This window comes from Pseudochaenichthys georgianus, chromosome 22 (assembly GCF_902827115.2).
Source record: "Pseudochaenichthys georgianus chromosome 22, fPseGeo1.2, whole genome shotgun sequence".
Lineage (NCBI taxonomy): Eukaryota > Metazoa > Chordata > Actinopteri > Perciformes > Channichthyidae > Pseudochaenichthys > Pseudochaenichthys georgianus.
Window position 1 is genome coordinate 21,885,365 of NC_047524.1, and position 17,685 is coordinate 21,903,049.

Sequence of the window (17,685 nt, forward strand, 5' to 3'; positions counted from 1 at the left end):
GCTGTGGGTAAACAAACACACACATACACAGCGCCACTACATGCATGTGTGTATTTATCAGTGCGTGCATGATTGAGAGTGACAACGAGTGGGGAGCGAGGGACGGGAGGTGTGACCAGCGATTTGGAACCTGAGCCTAAATGCTTGAATTGAACAGGTGTTGGGATGGGATCTGAAAATGTGTCAGGGAATTTTGCGCAAAAAACTAATAGTAGTAACTGCAAGATATCCACATAATTAGTCTAAGATTGCTGAAGCCCATAATAACAGATGATCTTTACAAAAGGAATATTACTCCAAGCAACACCTGTATTAAGGGTCATACAAAAGCCTGACTTTTGTTTCAAGGAATAAAATAAGCAGGATCAGTGAAACACCATCTGTCCGTGAACTCCATTGGCCAAATACGTGCAAATGCACATAGAGAAGAGTTATTCTAATCCTTTCATTTTCAACATGGATGCAAATGCTCAACGCTATGAATTTGCATGTCAACGATTCTCAAAATTGATCTTGTGAACTATGATAAAGCTCCATCATGCTAATGTATTTAGCCACAAGAAAATTAATATTGATCTTAGTGCAAAAATGATGCTGTTTTAAATGAAAGTGTGACCGCATCTTGAGGTCGTGTTAAGTGTTAATGGTGGAATCCACAAAAACAAAGGAAAAGGTTATTCAAATTAGTCAGTAATGACACAAAATTATATTATCAAAGCAGCTCAGTAGCCCAAAGATGCATGATGCTCCAACAGCATCCCACACATCTGTTAGGCAGTGCAAAGCTTGGTTCAACAGTCTTAAGAGGCTGCCAGTAGCCTTTTTGTGTTATATATGGCATTCCTATATTTTTGTATATAAAACCCTGGCATTCAACACCCCATATCATACACACACCCTTATTCTAGCTATTCTAGCAGCAGGGGTTAATGAATGGCAATATCAGTGGCATGAGTTTGATTTGTGGTGTATATATTTTTGTTTTGCCTTGTTAATCCTGTACATAACATATTCATCCTAATAGTTCAACTGTCTGTTTTACTCTGAAACCAGTCTATAATGACTCATTGGTCAGCACCGGTGTCCTTGTTGGTTAGGTTTGGGTTAAAAAAGTAAGATTTGTAAGATAAACAAAATCAGGATAAGTCAATCAGAGGCAACAGTAGGGTCATGATAAGTTGCCATGTGCTTATGTTTGTTTTGAGGATTTTGGGCTGGGGCAAATGGGCTTCCCGTCTAAATATACAGTCTATGCTTTCAAGCCAATTGGATATTTTCCTCCTATTGAGACTTTGTATTAGTCTTTATAACCTCACAGAGCTTCTTGGATGAAGTCTTTATTCACGCTACGTGTATTGCTCTCTGCTCACGGCGAGGTTTGGCAAGAGCCTTACGGTGAAAACAGCCAGTTAAGTTTTGTTTCTATGGTAACATATCCTATAGCTTGTGCCGCTTCATTCTGCTGTCATCTGATTGGTTGCGAGTCAAAATGTCAGCGGTAAACAATGTCAAAGTTGAAATTATTTGAATTTAGAGGGCAGTGCACACGGTCAATTTCCAGTGGTGCACGACGCCTAGGGTAGCTCTTCCTCTTAGTCAGGCGGCACCACTCTCTTCGTTTTACTGACTCTTTTTGTGGATAAAGCTTGGCTGTAGTCTCATGTATGTGTGTCTTGTGCGATTAAAGGTCCAAGTGTTTACCCATGTCTTGAAAAGCAGTCATTTTATAATGTTTGCCTCTCGGATTAACAGATGCAAACCATTTTTGAATCTTTACCTGTGGCTTGCCAGGTATAACCTATTGTAGTTAAATGACATCCCATGGCATTAGGCGATGTGGCTTGTCTCACTCGGTCACCATGCCACTAAGCACTTCTTGCCATCATAGATAGACTTTTTATACACCAATACTCCTTTACCTGAAAAACAATAATCAAAGGAAGTCAGCCTGAAGTCAAGCGCTTAGCTTTGGACTGTAACAATAGTTTCCAGGCAGCCCTTGCAGCTGGCTTGCCTTTTCCCTTCCTCATGACAAAAGGAGAGAAAGGCTAATTTTACCCTGTCTGCAGTGTAGCTACTGAGCCACTACACTGGTATGCTGCAGACACCACCTCACAGCATGCCATCTCTCTCCCTCTCTGTCTCTCTTTGTAAGCCGATCAACTCCGGCACCACAAGCATCATTAAAGCGTTCTGGCTGATCACACCCTTTAATTGGACCATACAAGCGGCCCGGGCAAAATGGCGCCTTGTTAGCTCAGCTGCAGAGCAGAGTAAACGCACAAACAAACAAGCAAATAAATGAGGACACAAACAAACCCCATGAAAGCTCGGACCACGGAACATGGTAAGAAGCAGGGACGATGGCGACCTGCAAACACAGGGACTGATAAGGAGACATGTCGCAATTGATTGCCGAAGGACTAGGGGCTTTCCTGTGTGCTACATTTATTTTTGACTTGTCCTTTATAAGTCTCTGGAAGCTGCTCTAACTAACTAGTAAGAAAACTCCTATTATATATTCAACCCGATATCACGGCAAGACGTGAACATGTGACGATTTACCATGCTGGGAGACGTGAAGATGTCACGATTTCGTCCCTTCAAACGTGACAGTTACACGGTATTGTTAACCCATGTTAACCATTGGAGAAATAACCGGAAATGCCAAGCAAATGCTACCCCGACGGTCGGTTGTTATTGTCAATATTAATATAATAATGATTTATCTTTTTAATATTCACACTCGATTATGCCAATTTTCTTGTTGCCCCAGCTGGTCGACACCTCTTTTGGCAGAAACAAAGGCTAAATTAATGTATTAAATCGATGTTAATCCATGCGTGTGGATGTGGAATTAACGGACATGACGTTGTGCGATTGAGTTGCCAGGCAACAGCTTCGGTTCATGTTAATTTACAAACTCGTCAACTACAACCGTAGTTATATTTAAAAACATGTTAGAAGGCCTCACGAAATACTTTAATGCAAATTAAAATGTAAATGTGAAGGAATGTGTGTATAACAAAATACATCGGTGATAAATGAAACCGGAAACTGACGTAGGCAAGATCCTCAGCTCGATGATTGGATGGTTTAGCCGCAATGCATGCTGGGATTTGGGGTTTATGTGATGTGAAATCTGAAAATGTTTTTTAAAAACAAAATAAAACTTTATTCTGAGTGTGCTTGCTTTTCTCTTTGAAAGTCATTATATAACAGCATTGTAATACACGGTTCGGCTGCATTAATGTTAGGAACCTTACAGACACTTGGACTCAAACGCACGACTCAAAAGAAAGTTTGTTCAAAAATAGTCTTTACTTTGGAAAAGTATAAAGTTCAAACAAAACATCACTCCTAAGAGGCAAAACATAGCAAAGCAAATTACAAACTAAATAAACTTGACTATGGTCACAAAATACAATAATCTCTGGGCCAGACAAGCTGGCTCTCTAAATGGCACAAGGCACAAGACGAACTGGCACAGGACAAAGGGAGACAGGACTATTTATACATGAGGTAAGGGGGAACAGGTGGAAACAATCAGGGGCGGGGCAGACACTGACGATGGCGGGAAAACACACAAAGGGAGGAAGTAAAGGGACCTGAAATGAGACCAGAGGTAAGTACAAAATAAAACAGGAAGTGCAATGACAGGACTAGACAGGTGAACAAAAAGACTTTACTAAACATAAATCTAACCTGGGCTATGAACTAAACGTGAAACAATAACATGAACCTGATTAACATGACATGAACAATTTAGCAGACATGACGGGATGTTACAATTAAATATTACATATCTGCCGTAGTTCTCTATGTATAGAGCCCTGCTGAGAAGACTTCTAGACAAACAGGAAGAACTGCCGCCAAAACTGAAAACGTGACGTGGATCATAAATATATAAGCAATTAAACAACATCTTACATTTCTTTTCACACAATACGTCTCCTTGCAGTATCAACACTAATTCGGCTGACTTTTATATTTGATCCAATTGGTAGATAGGCTGTATTTACACCATAACGGTGCAGAGCTGATAGAAAGGGACACCTGGTGGTTAAAGCACGTTATTGCATTTTATTATTTTATTATTAGATATTAATAGGATCCCTATAAAGTATATTCATTACTCGTTATTCTCTACTAATAGTTCATTAAAGACTGTGTTGTCACAACAGACTGTATATAATGACTAGTTTCCACACCCCTTTCAAGATTTTCTAAGCTAAGGTTTATAGACATATTATACACAACTACGGTGTAGTTATGCAATGAATGAAAAACTTGGGTCGCAGGTTCATCAACAGTGCATTACAAGACATCTATCAATATTGTGTGTATACCTCCACCATTAAACTGTCATTCTGCACATTTCTTATACTATCTACATACATGTTATAAGAGTATAATATCAGTTTAATAATAAACAAATAATAAACAAATAAGTGCTTAAACATAGTTAACATTGCAGGAAAGCAATTATATTAAGTACTTTGTCAGGCTTAATATGTATCTGTAGATACAAATGTCACTGTGTGTGCTGTGTGCTCTGCATGTGTGACCATTAAAGAGGGTTTCATCCCTCCATATTCTTCTTCTATACCCCCAATGCTTTTTTCTTATTCAAAAGAAGACCTTAACCTAAAGTACTCTTTAATGTTTGAATTAAGCCTTATTAGTTTGTCTGTTTTGCACATCCTCCTATTAATATCTAATAATAAATAATACAATTCAATAACATGCTTTACCCACCAGGTGTCCCTTTCTATCAGCTCTGCACCGGTATGGTGTAAATACAGCCTATCTACCAATTGGATCAAATATAAAAGTCAGCCGAATTAGTGTTGATACTGCAAGGAGACGTATTGTGTGAAAAGAAATGTAAGATGTTGTTTAATTGCTTATATATTTATGATCCACGTCACGTTTTCAGTTTTGGCGGTAGTTCTTCCTGCTTGTCTAGAAGTCTTCTCAGCAGGGCTCTATACATAGAGAACTATGGCAGATATGTAATACTTAATGCAGCCAAACCATGTATTACAATGCTGTTATGTGATGACTTTAAAAGAGAAAAGCAAGCACACTCGGAATAAAGTTTTATTTTGTTTTTAAAAAACGTTTTCAGATTTCACATCACATAAACCCCAAATCCCAGCATGCATTGCGGCTAAACCATCCAATCATCGAGCTGAGGATCTTGCCTACGTCAGTTTCCGGTTTCATTTATCACCGATGTATTTTGTTATACACACATTCCTTCACATTTACATTTTAATTTGCATTAAAGTATTTCGTGAGGCCTTCCAACATGTTTTTAAATATAACTACGGTTGTAGTTGAAGAGTTTGTAAATTAACATGAACCGAAGCTGTTGCCTGGCAACTCAATCGCACAACGTCACGTCCGTTAATTCCACATCCACACCAGTCTCCATGCATGGATTAACATCGATTTACTACATTAATGTAGCCTTTGTTTCTGATAAAAAAGGTGTCGACCAACTGGGGTAACAAGAACATTTACGTAATCGAGTGTGACTATTAAAAAATAAATCATTATTATATTAATATTGACAATAACAACCGACCGTCGGGGTAGCATTTGCTTGGCATTTCCGGTTATTTCTCCAATGGTTAACATGGGTTAACAATACCGTGTAACTGTCACGTTTGAAGGGATGAAATCGTGACATCTTCACGTCTCCCAGCATGGTAAATCGTCAGAGTTGGGAGGGTTACTTTGTAAATGTAATCAGTTACTGATTACTGATTGTATGGCTCTGAAAGTAATCCGAATACAGTTACAGTTACGTGTCTTAAAAAAGTAACGTAATCAGATTACTTTTAGATTACTTTTGGATTACTTTCTTTTTCCTGGGTATATTTTGGTGAACAGGAGACACAAAAAGGAAACAGTTTTTACTGTTTTAATGGCTTATCAAGAGCACACTGAAACATCACATCTGAAACGATGTAACAACATAATACACGTTTTGAGGATGCAGCTTGGGATGTGAGGAGTGAGGGACAGGGCTTAGAACGGGCGTGTCTCCTTCTGTCCTGCCAGTGTTGGCAGGACATGAATTAAAATGTCGAACTCGGACTTCATTTTAAGGACATTTTGGCCAGAGGTGTAGAGATATATTTGTTTAAGCACCAGATCGGCAAAACAGGAGAGTGTGTGCACCAGTCTGCCTTGATCTATGAATTCATGTCCGTGACACTCACAGTATTTGCTGCCCACAGCTGTTTTATAGAAGGAAAACCTCCTTCACTTCATGACATCTCTGCAGCACCAGGAGGCAGCGGGAGGGTTAACTCAGCCTCTGAGAAGACGGGCGCGCCGAGCAGTGCCTTTCACGCACCGCCTTCACTGTGTTTACCTTCAGAAATAATCATTAGTAAGGCTAAAGAGCGACCGCAGGCTGATGTGTTTTAACCACACACACCTATATATACACACACACACGCGATTTAAACGCAGACTTTTGTTCCTCCATGTTTCGTTGTTATTGTTTCACTGAGCGAGCGGACCCGCGATTTTTTTTCAAACGCTTTTTTGGTTAATCTGCGGCGGTAATAGGTTTTGTGGACTGTGATGAATATTAAATGTTGAGAGGAAATCTTTCCACCAATAATTCCAATAAGTAATCCAAAATGTATTCACTTCAGGTTTACGAAAGTAACTGTAATCAGATTACTCGTTTTTCAAATGTAACGCGAGCTGAATACAGTTACTTGATTTTTGTATTCTGATTACGTAACGCCGTTACATGTATTCCGTTACAACCCAACCCTGTAAATCGTCACATGTTCACGTCTTGCCGTGATATCGGGTTGTATATATTACAAGTTGCCATCTGGTAGCTATTTAAAGGCAACTTAGAGTTACATCAGTACCAGGCATTTATTTGTAACATGGGTGGCCCCAATGGGACTTCTAATACAGGAATTCATATGGTGTTTAACCCTTAGAAACATATAGACAACTTTTTTATTTCAAGTATTTTATGAATATATCTGTTTATATGTTGCCATGAGAGGCGTCTATTCTATATAACCACATACATGTTTCCATGACTAGTACCCAGAATGATGAACAATAGGTTTCGCTCCCTTTCCTCCTCCTACTCCCCTCAGTGGTGTTTCATTTGGAGGCAGGAGTGTGTGCATTGTGATATTTTCCATTTAGCGCTGAGGGACTTGGAGAATTCAGTGGGTCGTTTCACTTTCACGCTTTGCTGAAGAAAAAGTGAGGACCATCTGACAATAGTCGCTACGAGTCACCTTGATGCTGCTTTTACGCTAACGAGGTGACAGATAATTCATTCATGGTGGCTAATGCCGCACATTAAATCAAGAGCAATGCAGGGGAACAATGCAGCTCCTATAACCCATTGACAGTGTTGACAACGATGATGATGCTTTACCAATTATAAAGATAACATTGATGACCGCACTAGGTTTGGAGTTCTTTATGTCTGTTATTTGTGAGAGAAACAATCTTGCTTAAGGGTAGGTGGAGGATTGTCTTTCATACGATCCTAACAAACATTTGATATGCAGTCTTACTAGTCTTGTTTCATCTTGATGAGCAAGCTTTTATTAAAATACGAATATTACAAAGGAGTTTATGTTTTTGGTTGGTCTGTTTGTCTTACCTTCAGCAAGACTAGCATATGATTTTTGTTTGGATTGATTCAAGAATTTAGGCCATGGCTCAATTCAGGGGTTGTATCCTTCGAAGGGTGCATTCGTAGACCGCATACGTCACTTCCAGCGAAAGAAGGCTGTCCCAATTTAAAAAAAGACAAGACTCCTCTGAATGTGGCTCACGAATGCGGCCTTCTTTTCCCGGATTTCAAGGATAAACCTGATGTATCCTCCGTGGTCTACCATATCCCAGGATGCAATGAGCGCTGGGGACGAGTGAGTTTTGTTCAAATGAAATGGCGATCCGGCATGGGCGTGGGAAGGGGGGTGCTGAGGGCGCTGCATCACCCCCTAGCGGCAGGCAGGGGGTGCGGAGCTCCCCTGTCTGAATTATTATTTGACGGTTATTGCTGCTCCCGCTGTGCATAATCTGTGTAATATGTAGCCAATACATTCCACATTGTTGGTAAAATAATATATTGGCCTGCCCCGAATGTTTTTTCCGTAGCCCCGGACAATTCTACCTCAATAATATAATACATTAACCGTGCTTTACGTGAACCTCATCATGACACTAGAGAGGGTGACAGGACTGTAATTTCCCGTGTTCAGTGAATGCAACAGAGGCAAGACACCAGACCAATCAGAGAGTTGCATGGAAACAAAAGTGTGCTTGTGTCATTCAAGCTCGGCTCTGTGTGTGCGTGTGTGTGTGTGTGTGTGTGTGTGTGTGTGTGTATGTGTGTGTGTGTGTGTGTGTTTGTGTGAGGGAGGGAGAGGGACCGTGTTGTTAGCATCTGGTTAGCTAGCTGCACTAACGGACATACGGAGCTGTTTGTTCCACAACAAGCTGGAGGAGAGCTCTCCTCTCAGACTGAGAGGCTCAGGTGAGTGTTATCTGTGTTGATTATTCTCGCGTCCAGGAGAGAAGCTTAAAAAAGGAGACTAAATGGAGTCTCTGAGATTGTTTCAAATTGGTACTTTAATTAATAAAAAGGATATTGTCCGACAGAAATACAGCTGTGTATCTGGCTCTGGCAAGCAGAGAAAGAGGCCGTACCCCTCAGGTCGCGCTGTTTATATATCCTCTGCTGGCTCCTCCCTGCGGGCCGGCTCTCCACGTTTCAATGTCCATTGTTACGCATATCAGAGGATACAGACATTGTACATTCAATATATATCTAAACACGCTTTTTCTCCTCCTTAACTCTTTCATGACTTTTCATTTAACACATTCTAAACGCTGTAATCAATACTCCTAAAAATACAGGAAATACTTCACAGCAGTTTGGTTTCTGGTCGTTCCGAATGTTGTCTCATGCTACCCACATCTATAAACAATAACGTACTCAAATAAACTGTACCTTATCCAACAATAATAATATCTCAACGTCTATAGTTGTAGTGTTGAAATCAGTAGGTTTCGCTGTGCAACATCATATCATATCGCTGCTAAATTCACCTCTATAGTAAATGGTATATTAGCCTCATGCTAACCGGAGATGAAGGATTTTCAGAATAAAAGCTTAACAACTGGTTGTGCACAAGAACTTCTGGTGCACTATGCTATCAAAACATTGATTTTAATTTCTAACATGAGCTAAAGGACTCTGAGTGTTTAGATAGTGAACTTTAGTCTAAGTTATCTCAGTGGGTCTCAAACGGTTTGGTCACAAATTATTAAAAAGATAATTTCCGCGGCACACCTTCATATGATCATTATCGTTATAAAAAAAAGAGAGAATAAAGGAAAAACAGTTATAAAATACTATATGGCAGTAAAACAAGAATACAGTTTGAAAGGGAAGTGATTTGTAAAATATCCATAAAGAAAAAGAACATGCTTACAGTTGTGTTTCATCTGGGTGTTGAGAGATGTATCCATAGATCTCTTAATGTTGCTCTCAAAGTGCACCAGATTGATGCTTTCAACTTCAATATTTAAAAAAAAAACTTCCCGGGGGAGCATCCCCCCGGACCCCCCTAGAGGAGGTGAGGTCCGCTCCCCACTCGTAAAAAAAATAGCACTTTACCCCTGCCTATATGCCGTGAGCTGATTATCGAGCCTTCATTGTAACAGTCGCGGGTGTACTATGTATTTGCGTGTGGGGAGTGCTTTTGTGCGTGCTCTATAGTGCCCGTAATAGTGTTCACTGGAGTCCAGCACCTCAGCACCCCCACTCAAAATACCTTCCCGCGCCTCTGCGGTCCGGTCTCCCCAGCAGAGTGGATTTAAAAGCAGCAACAAGCAGAGGAATCACTAATAAATGTGAGTATTGGGTTTTAACTTACTTTAAAATAACTAACATCACACACATCAAACCCAAGGGGCATTACAACGTACATTTTCGTTAAATATTACGGATAAATACGTAACGTTAGTGACACTAACTAGCTAGCTGGACGTGCTGCACTGTTGGTGTACACTTATTCTTAATTCAATTCAGAAGTTTACTAAAGTCCTACAGAGATCTTGGCTCTGTTATAGATAAGTTATACTTTATATTACATCTATAAATAGACCAAAGTGAAACATTTAGACCTGTATAGCCTACAGTACGGTGGGATTTATAAAATGGTACCCTGACGTGTAGCTGCTGTATGCTTTATTTATTTCTCTGCCATTTTGCAATGTTTTACTGTTTATTCAACTTGGGGACAACATTACAACCTTTGTATTCAGCTCATGCTGCTTTGAAATATATTTCCACCAGATTTGATCATCTTTTATTTAGGTTAAAGTTTATTTAATTGATCCTAATCCCATAATAATAATAATAATAATAATAATAATAAAATCACAAATGGACAGCAGCCTTTTGCTTGATTTTAGTTTGTTGCTGTGCTGTCAAAGGGATGTAATTTCTTCTCTTTACTTTTTTAAAAACCAAAACAGTGTATCATTTTAAATAATCCTTTTTTGTGATTGTTTGTCTGTGTTTAATATGATTAATTCGCTTTTTTTCTCTTGTTTTTCTCTGTGATTAGTACAATTCTGGAAAAATCTGCTGGAGAAGGACCCTTAATCTGAAAAGTGAACAGCAGATCACGAGGACATAGCTGCCATCCACCTGGACACCCCGAGGTGCTGGAGAAAGCAGAACGTCGTTCAGGAACATCATCCACATCCATTTTTCAGCTGAGTTAGCTTGTAAGCTAATTTGCTATCAGGCTGCTGGAGCAGCAGAACAGAACAGCGCGTATCACGTGGGCTGCATCCTTCGTGGACTGCTGCGTCCTCCGAAGGATGCCGCCCCTGAATTGAGACACAGCCTTACTTTCCCTTTTGTTAATAGTCTAAGATAGGGCACTTGTACTGCAATCATATAGTGTCTGAATAATTGGAAAAAAGTGTTCCTGATCAGAATAATTCCCATGAAAAAGTTGGAGCAACCACTTAGAAACAACTATGAACAGGTGATTTAAACCCAACATTTTTTGTAGCGTCCATGTTGTTTCCAAATGACGACTTAAAGCTACCAAAAAAAAAGCATTTCCAATTACGGAGATGGGACCATCTGAGAAGCATTTGAATGTGCCATTGGCCATAGTCTGCACTCTCCGAATGCCAATCCAGTTATTAACTTTAAAGCAAAAACTAAAGATTTGAATGTAATGACCAAGTTGTTAATTTAAGCCTAGGCACTATTTTTCCCTTGTCAGCCTTCAGCTCATACTTTTAGTTTCCGAGACTTGAATTAATCCTTCTGATCAGGAAATGCTAACTACTAATAACTAATTTGTGTCATCCAAGATGTTTAAATCTTTTTAAGGCATAAACAAACTAACAATTATTTCATATAGTTTTATGGAGTTGTTGGATATGCCGTCTTGCCAGTATCCTGCAAACTGGTCAGTCTGGTATGACAGTTCAACCTAGTCTCACGGCATTTCGTGTTATAGTCACGACATTTAATCTATTGATTCGTGTTCACCAACATGATTTTCCCCTTTTTTTCATGTCACACAGAATGATTTTAAAAGCAAAGTATTTCTATTGGTAGTATGTTTTGTGCCTGCCCCACGTCTTTTTGTCCGGTCGGGTCTTGGAATACCGGAAGGTATCGCTGTGTGGTTCATAAAAACATTTTCTTACTCAATATCAAGCCACGATTTTTTTTTTTTTTTTTTTATTCTATAATGTTGGACTTTTTTGCCAAATATACTGAAATATGTATTTTTTAAATCTTTTTTTCCTTCTAATTTGTTATTCTTTTCTAAATAACACACTGTTATTTACTCAACAATAACACACAATTATCCTTGTTTTTATTTATTTGTTTAATTCTATAATCAGGAACTGAATTTCAAATTAACTGTCAACAAAATTGCGTTGCCAGGCAACAGCTTTGGGTGAAAACAGCATTTCCGGTCTCGAAGTTTTCATAGTAAAACTGAAAGTATTCCCCTCACTGTCAAACATCAGTTTATCCTTGTTAATTACACAACATTGATTGGTTTAAATTGTGTACAATGCTTTTGTGTTTTTCCCCTTCGATTTGGAGAAACAAATCGTTTTTTATGGCCGAAGACACTATACTACCCATAATCTTCAGCTATCGTTTGGGACTTGTGACGACCATGTGGGTTGCCGTCTGGTTGTGTGTGTGTGTTTGTGTTTGCAGGTTCCTTTGCCTGACGAGCTGCACCTGTTTGACGAGCTGCATAAGCCTTGATGAACTACACCTGGCAGGAAGCCTTAAAAAGAGCCCAGCCGGATACGTCGGTCTCACTCCTCTGGGCACTTTTCTCTGCGCCAGTTTCGGGGACTTGTTGCTGGTGTCCATTTAGTGTTGTGTTTAAACAAATAAACTATATATTCTTACCTCTCGTCTCGCCTCCCTGCTTTATGTTACAGCCCACGAGCCGGATTGTAACAGACTACAGTCCCTTTGCTTGACAAACCCCGTGATTAGTCTTCAAGCTCTATGATTGGATGTTGGAGTGGCAGTGCGCCAAGGTTACGCCGAGCGTCAGACAGCTCTTTGAAATGGAATGAAACCACGGCACACTATCCAAAATAGGACTCAAACGGGTCCAGCCCAACCCCCCCCCCAGAACTACACATGCTGGCTTTTGTGTTTCGCAACATGTTCTATGACACGTCTCTACTCGAAATTGTAGTTTTAAAAGACGTTTTCGTATTTCCCATAATTTAAGTTGCCAGTATTAAACTGTGTACACCCCTGGAGGTTTAGGAAACACATTGGTGTTATCAAATGTCAACATATAATTAATACATGGGTGGAAATAGCTTGTGTCCATAATGGGCAGCATTAATATATACCCACATGACACCTGAGGTCAGAAGAGCTTTATTTCTTATGTCTGTGACCCCTCCTGTTGTTAATTGATAAGCCTTGAAACAGGCACTTGTCAAGGTTCAGTGGCACATTTAGCAAATATGGCAGTAGTCATCGATCATCTTAAGATAAGATAAGATATACTTTATTGATCCCAAGTAATACACAGCAGCATGTAAAACATGCAATTTATTGTTACTTTGTAATTCTACTCTACTACAATTCAGAGGTTAACCTGGTATTTTTACTCCACTACATTTATTTTAGTTACTTTGCAGATTCTGATTAATGATGTGAAATAAACAACCCTTAAATCAGACTTTAGTTACACCTGAGTAAAATTCAGTGAAGGTGATTGTCAAGTGCCAACAATCAGGAGAGATATTTGAAAGTTGGTGCTTGAAAAGACCAAACATTTATCTGCAGATCCCTATAAAGCATATTCATTACTCGTTATTCTCTAATAGTTCATTAAAGACTGTATATAATTGCTATTTTGCACATCCCTTTCAAGATTTCAAGATTTTCTAAGGTTTATTGACATATCATATACACAACTACGGTGTAGTTATGCAATGAATGAAAAACTTGGGTCCCAGGTTCCTCAACAGTGCATTACATATGGGCTCAGAACAGTCTCATAATACACACATGCACTGTAGGGAAATATTTGTATGTATTCATATTAGCAAACTATGAATAAGCTTAAAATGGGAAATGATTTGTGTAAAAACTGTGAGCTGGATTTGGGGCCTGTTGACATGTGGTATTGAGAACAAAGGAAGATGGGGGAAGGTGAGGGTTTGACTTACATTCAACTCAGATCTAGGAGATAATGAAGCTAAGCTACTGTGATTGGAGAGACTTAAGAAGTGAGGTGTTGGTGATATTTGGGCAGCCAATCACGGAGGTCTGGAAGGGAGGATCAGATAACTCCTCCCATTGTAAGCAATGTATTGAACAGGAACCACGCTGTGTTCGCTCTCTTTCCTCTGGCTGGCTCACGTGAGTATCAGGTAAATATGGGATCCCAAAGATAACTGTATTGAATTTGTACTGTATTGATTGTATTGCATTGTCATATTACCATTAAAGTAGATTATTGTTTAAACGGTTACTTGTATGCTCTGGATTCCTTCCTGTATGATAACCAGCTTGTTAGGGACGCGCGGAGATTTGAAAAGCGGACCAGTTGTCCCTCAAAATCTCTATCAAATGGTGACTCGACGTGCCTGATAAACAAAGCTGTGGAAGAATCCGGACGACCGGAATGGGTCGGGAACAAACGCTTTCAAACATCTCAGACAATCAGCAGGGCCCTGCACAAAATAAGGTATGCAGACGCCTGCTATGAAAATCAACTGTCTGTAATTGGATATGCTAAAACTTTAGGATTGTCTGTAGGCGTTTCACAGTGTTTTTAAAGTTTAAATGGAATATACAATGCATATTTTACTATGTTAGGAAAGTTATATACAAAACGTGAACGTTGATCGCCGGGTAGACAGAAAGTCCTGCGTAACGTAATTAGAGCAGTTTGGCGTGGACCTACAGGTAGTTTATTCCTGAGTGGCGTGGAAACGGTGCAGTTTGTGGGTTGCAAGGTTTTATTCCTGCACGACAAAACCTGGAAACTCGATATTTTAGATCGGGTCGCCGTTTAAAACTGGGGTTAAATAACAGACCAAGGCTGAAAGCTAAAAGCCAGCGGTCTGTTATATGTTAAATCGGGGGAAGAGAACGCAAACCTCACCGAAATTGTGACGGGACCGGCTCTCGTTTCCCTTTGTCTGTAAACTTAATTTGAAAAGCTAACGTGTGATAAAGGGCTCGTTACGACCTGGTGTCGAAGCATCATTCGAGGTCTTGCTTGTCTGTTGAAATAAACATCACATTATCAAGCTGGACAAACTGTACGGGGAATAAATCCGTGTGATTTTTACCTAAAATACCTGTGTGAGCGATTGTCTGTGGAACTCAGACAATGCACTCAGAAGAGTGAAGCTCATTTGTGGTCTGCTGCTGCCATCTAGTGGCTGAAAGGGGGTTACACACCCTTGACATTTTTTACAAGGGAAGCACGTTAATAGTAACAACGACAATAGCCCAGTATATTAATACAAGTGAACACATATTAATTAAGTCAGATAAATAAAAGCGAAGTGAATATGGAACGTCAGAATGGTTAAGACAATTCTGAAATTCCAGGGAGTTACCGGGAGCAATGGGAACAGATTAAGAGATTGATTTGAAGTGGAATCAAACAGGGGGCTAAAGAAAAGGCTTGTACATTTAAATAAATAAGAAACATTGCATTGTGAATTTCGTGGTATTCGTCATTTACTGAGAATTGTACTTATATTTCAGAGCAATTAATTGAACGTTGAGGGGAAGTAAGAATGGGTTTTGCTGAGTATATGAAGTACATGCAGGTTAAAGTTTGATTCAAATTGAACATAATAGTGGATTATTCCACCTAGATTGGACATGGAGAGATGATAATTTGTTGGGCTCATTTGAGTGGTTATTGTCTTAATGTAGTGTTGTTTTGTGTTATATTGTGTAAAATATGATGTACCCACAAGCATGTGGTTTATTTGTCACAGTTCATTTTAAAGTCAGCCCCCTCAGGGCTAGATCTCATCTCTGAGAGTCCATTGGGTTAATGAGTAAGAGGTCCTTTTTGTTATGTTTTGCATGGGGCTTTTGTTGTTTTTGTGTTTAACTTGTTGTGTGCTCCTTTTACCCCTTACTACTGTCTTTCTGTCTCTGCAGGGCTGGTGTGTGACAGGGGGGCGTGGCTGGTTACTCCTGGCTGCAGATGAGGCACACCTGTCCCCACTCACTTGATTACCTGCTCTTTAAGAGCCTGGCCCTCACCTCACTTCTCTGCCAGAGTATTTTTCATGCTGTCCCACGGTCCGGAGTGCCTTTCTGCAGCCTGGAGTCTGTTGTAGTTGGTTAAGGAGTTCTTTTTGAGTTTTGGTCGGAAACGTTTTCCCGCAGCTTTGTTTTTGGTTTACTACGGCCAGCCAAGCTCCCTGTCGTCAGTACCTGCCTTGGATTACCTTGTTTATTAAACTTTTTTGAAACTTTATTTTTTGTCAGTCTCTGCTTTGGGGTCCCAGTAGTATCTAAACATCACAGAATACTCTGGCCAATATGGACCCCGCAGAGAATGAGAGACTCAGGGAAGCGCTTGCTGCTCAAGGGGTAATGATAGGGCAACATGACAGAGCTCTGCAGAGAGTTATGGAAGCGATTCGGGATTTAACCGCCGGTGTGACCAACATCGGAGGCCGTATGGAACAGGTCGCAGCACATCTCTCCACACTCCCGCCGACTGCCGATGCTCAAGCTACAGACCCTGCTCCTCCACCTCAAGCTGATCCAGAACGACAGCCCTGCAATCCTCGTGAGCCCTTTATCCCCACACCCGTCAGGTATTCAGGAGATTTAGGGTCTTGTAGTCAGTTCTTACACCAGTGTAGTCTTGTGTTTGAGCAACAGCCTTTCACTTATTCCACTGATAGAACTAGGGTTGCTTTCATCATGAGCCTACTGAGTGATAAAGCAGCAGCATGGGCCCTTGCCATATCTAACAGCAACTCGCCTATTAGTCAGTCTCTGTCGTCTTTTACTGCAGAGATGCGTAGAGTGTTTGATCATCCAGTGAGGGGGAAGGAGGCTGGTAAAAGACTCCTTTCACTCCACCAGGGTTCAGGCTCTGTTGCTGATTTTGCTATTGATTTCCGCATTCTTGCAGCTGAGAGCGGTTGGGGAGACATGGCTTTGCTGGGAATTTTTTTATACGGGGCTTAATGATGAGTTAAAGGATGAACTAGCTGTTAGGGATGAAACCTCCTCCTTAGAGGAGTTGATTTCTCTAGCGATACGACTAGATAACCGCCTCCGCGAGAGGCGTAGGGAGAGATCAGGAAAACATAGCTCCACCACCTTTCCCCCTCCGTCCAAGTTTCCTAGTCGGCCGGCATTCTCTGGACCTTCTCGCCATCCTCCTGACTCCGGGCCTCCCAGACCTTCTCCAGATACCCAGGTCTCTCCCTTCTTTATAGAGGAGCCCATGCAGCTGGGAAGGATGACGCTTACGGCCCGTCCACACAGCGGCGTGTGCTGACGCTTGCCGGCGGGCGTGTCTGAAACTCGACCAACAACCAATCACATGAATCTCCCGCCCCTGACACACAAGCAGCGGTTTGATTGGCTAGAGCTTGTACTGGCATATGATTTGATTGGCTGACGCCTCGCCGAGGCGTCAAAAGTTGAACATTGCTCAACTTTTGCAGCGAGCCACGCCAGCTACGCTCCACGTCGCTTCCCACAATGCATTTCGGCTAAAAGTGACGTCACCCCATTCAAAGTGAATGGGGAAGCGTCAACGCACGCCGCTGTGTGGACGGGCCGTTACTCCATCAGAACGTCAACGCCGTCTTCGTCAGAGACTCTACTTCTACTGTGGCCAGGCTGGTCACGTCAGCGCCGGTTGTCCCTCTCTGCCAAAAGACATGGCTCATCAGCGACAGGGGGAGCACTGATGAGCCACACTTCTATCAACTCAGCCTCCTCCAACCGCATCCCAGTCAAAGGTACTATTTCCTAGTCTCAGAACTCTGTTCCGCTGCAGGTCTTGATTGATTCTGGTGCGGATGACAATTTCATTGACTCTGACTTTGTGATGCAGTCTAAACTTCCTTTTGAGCCTC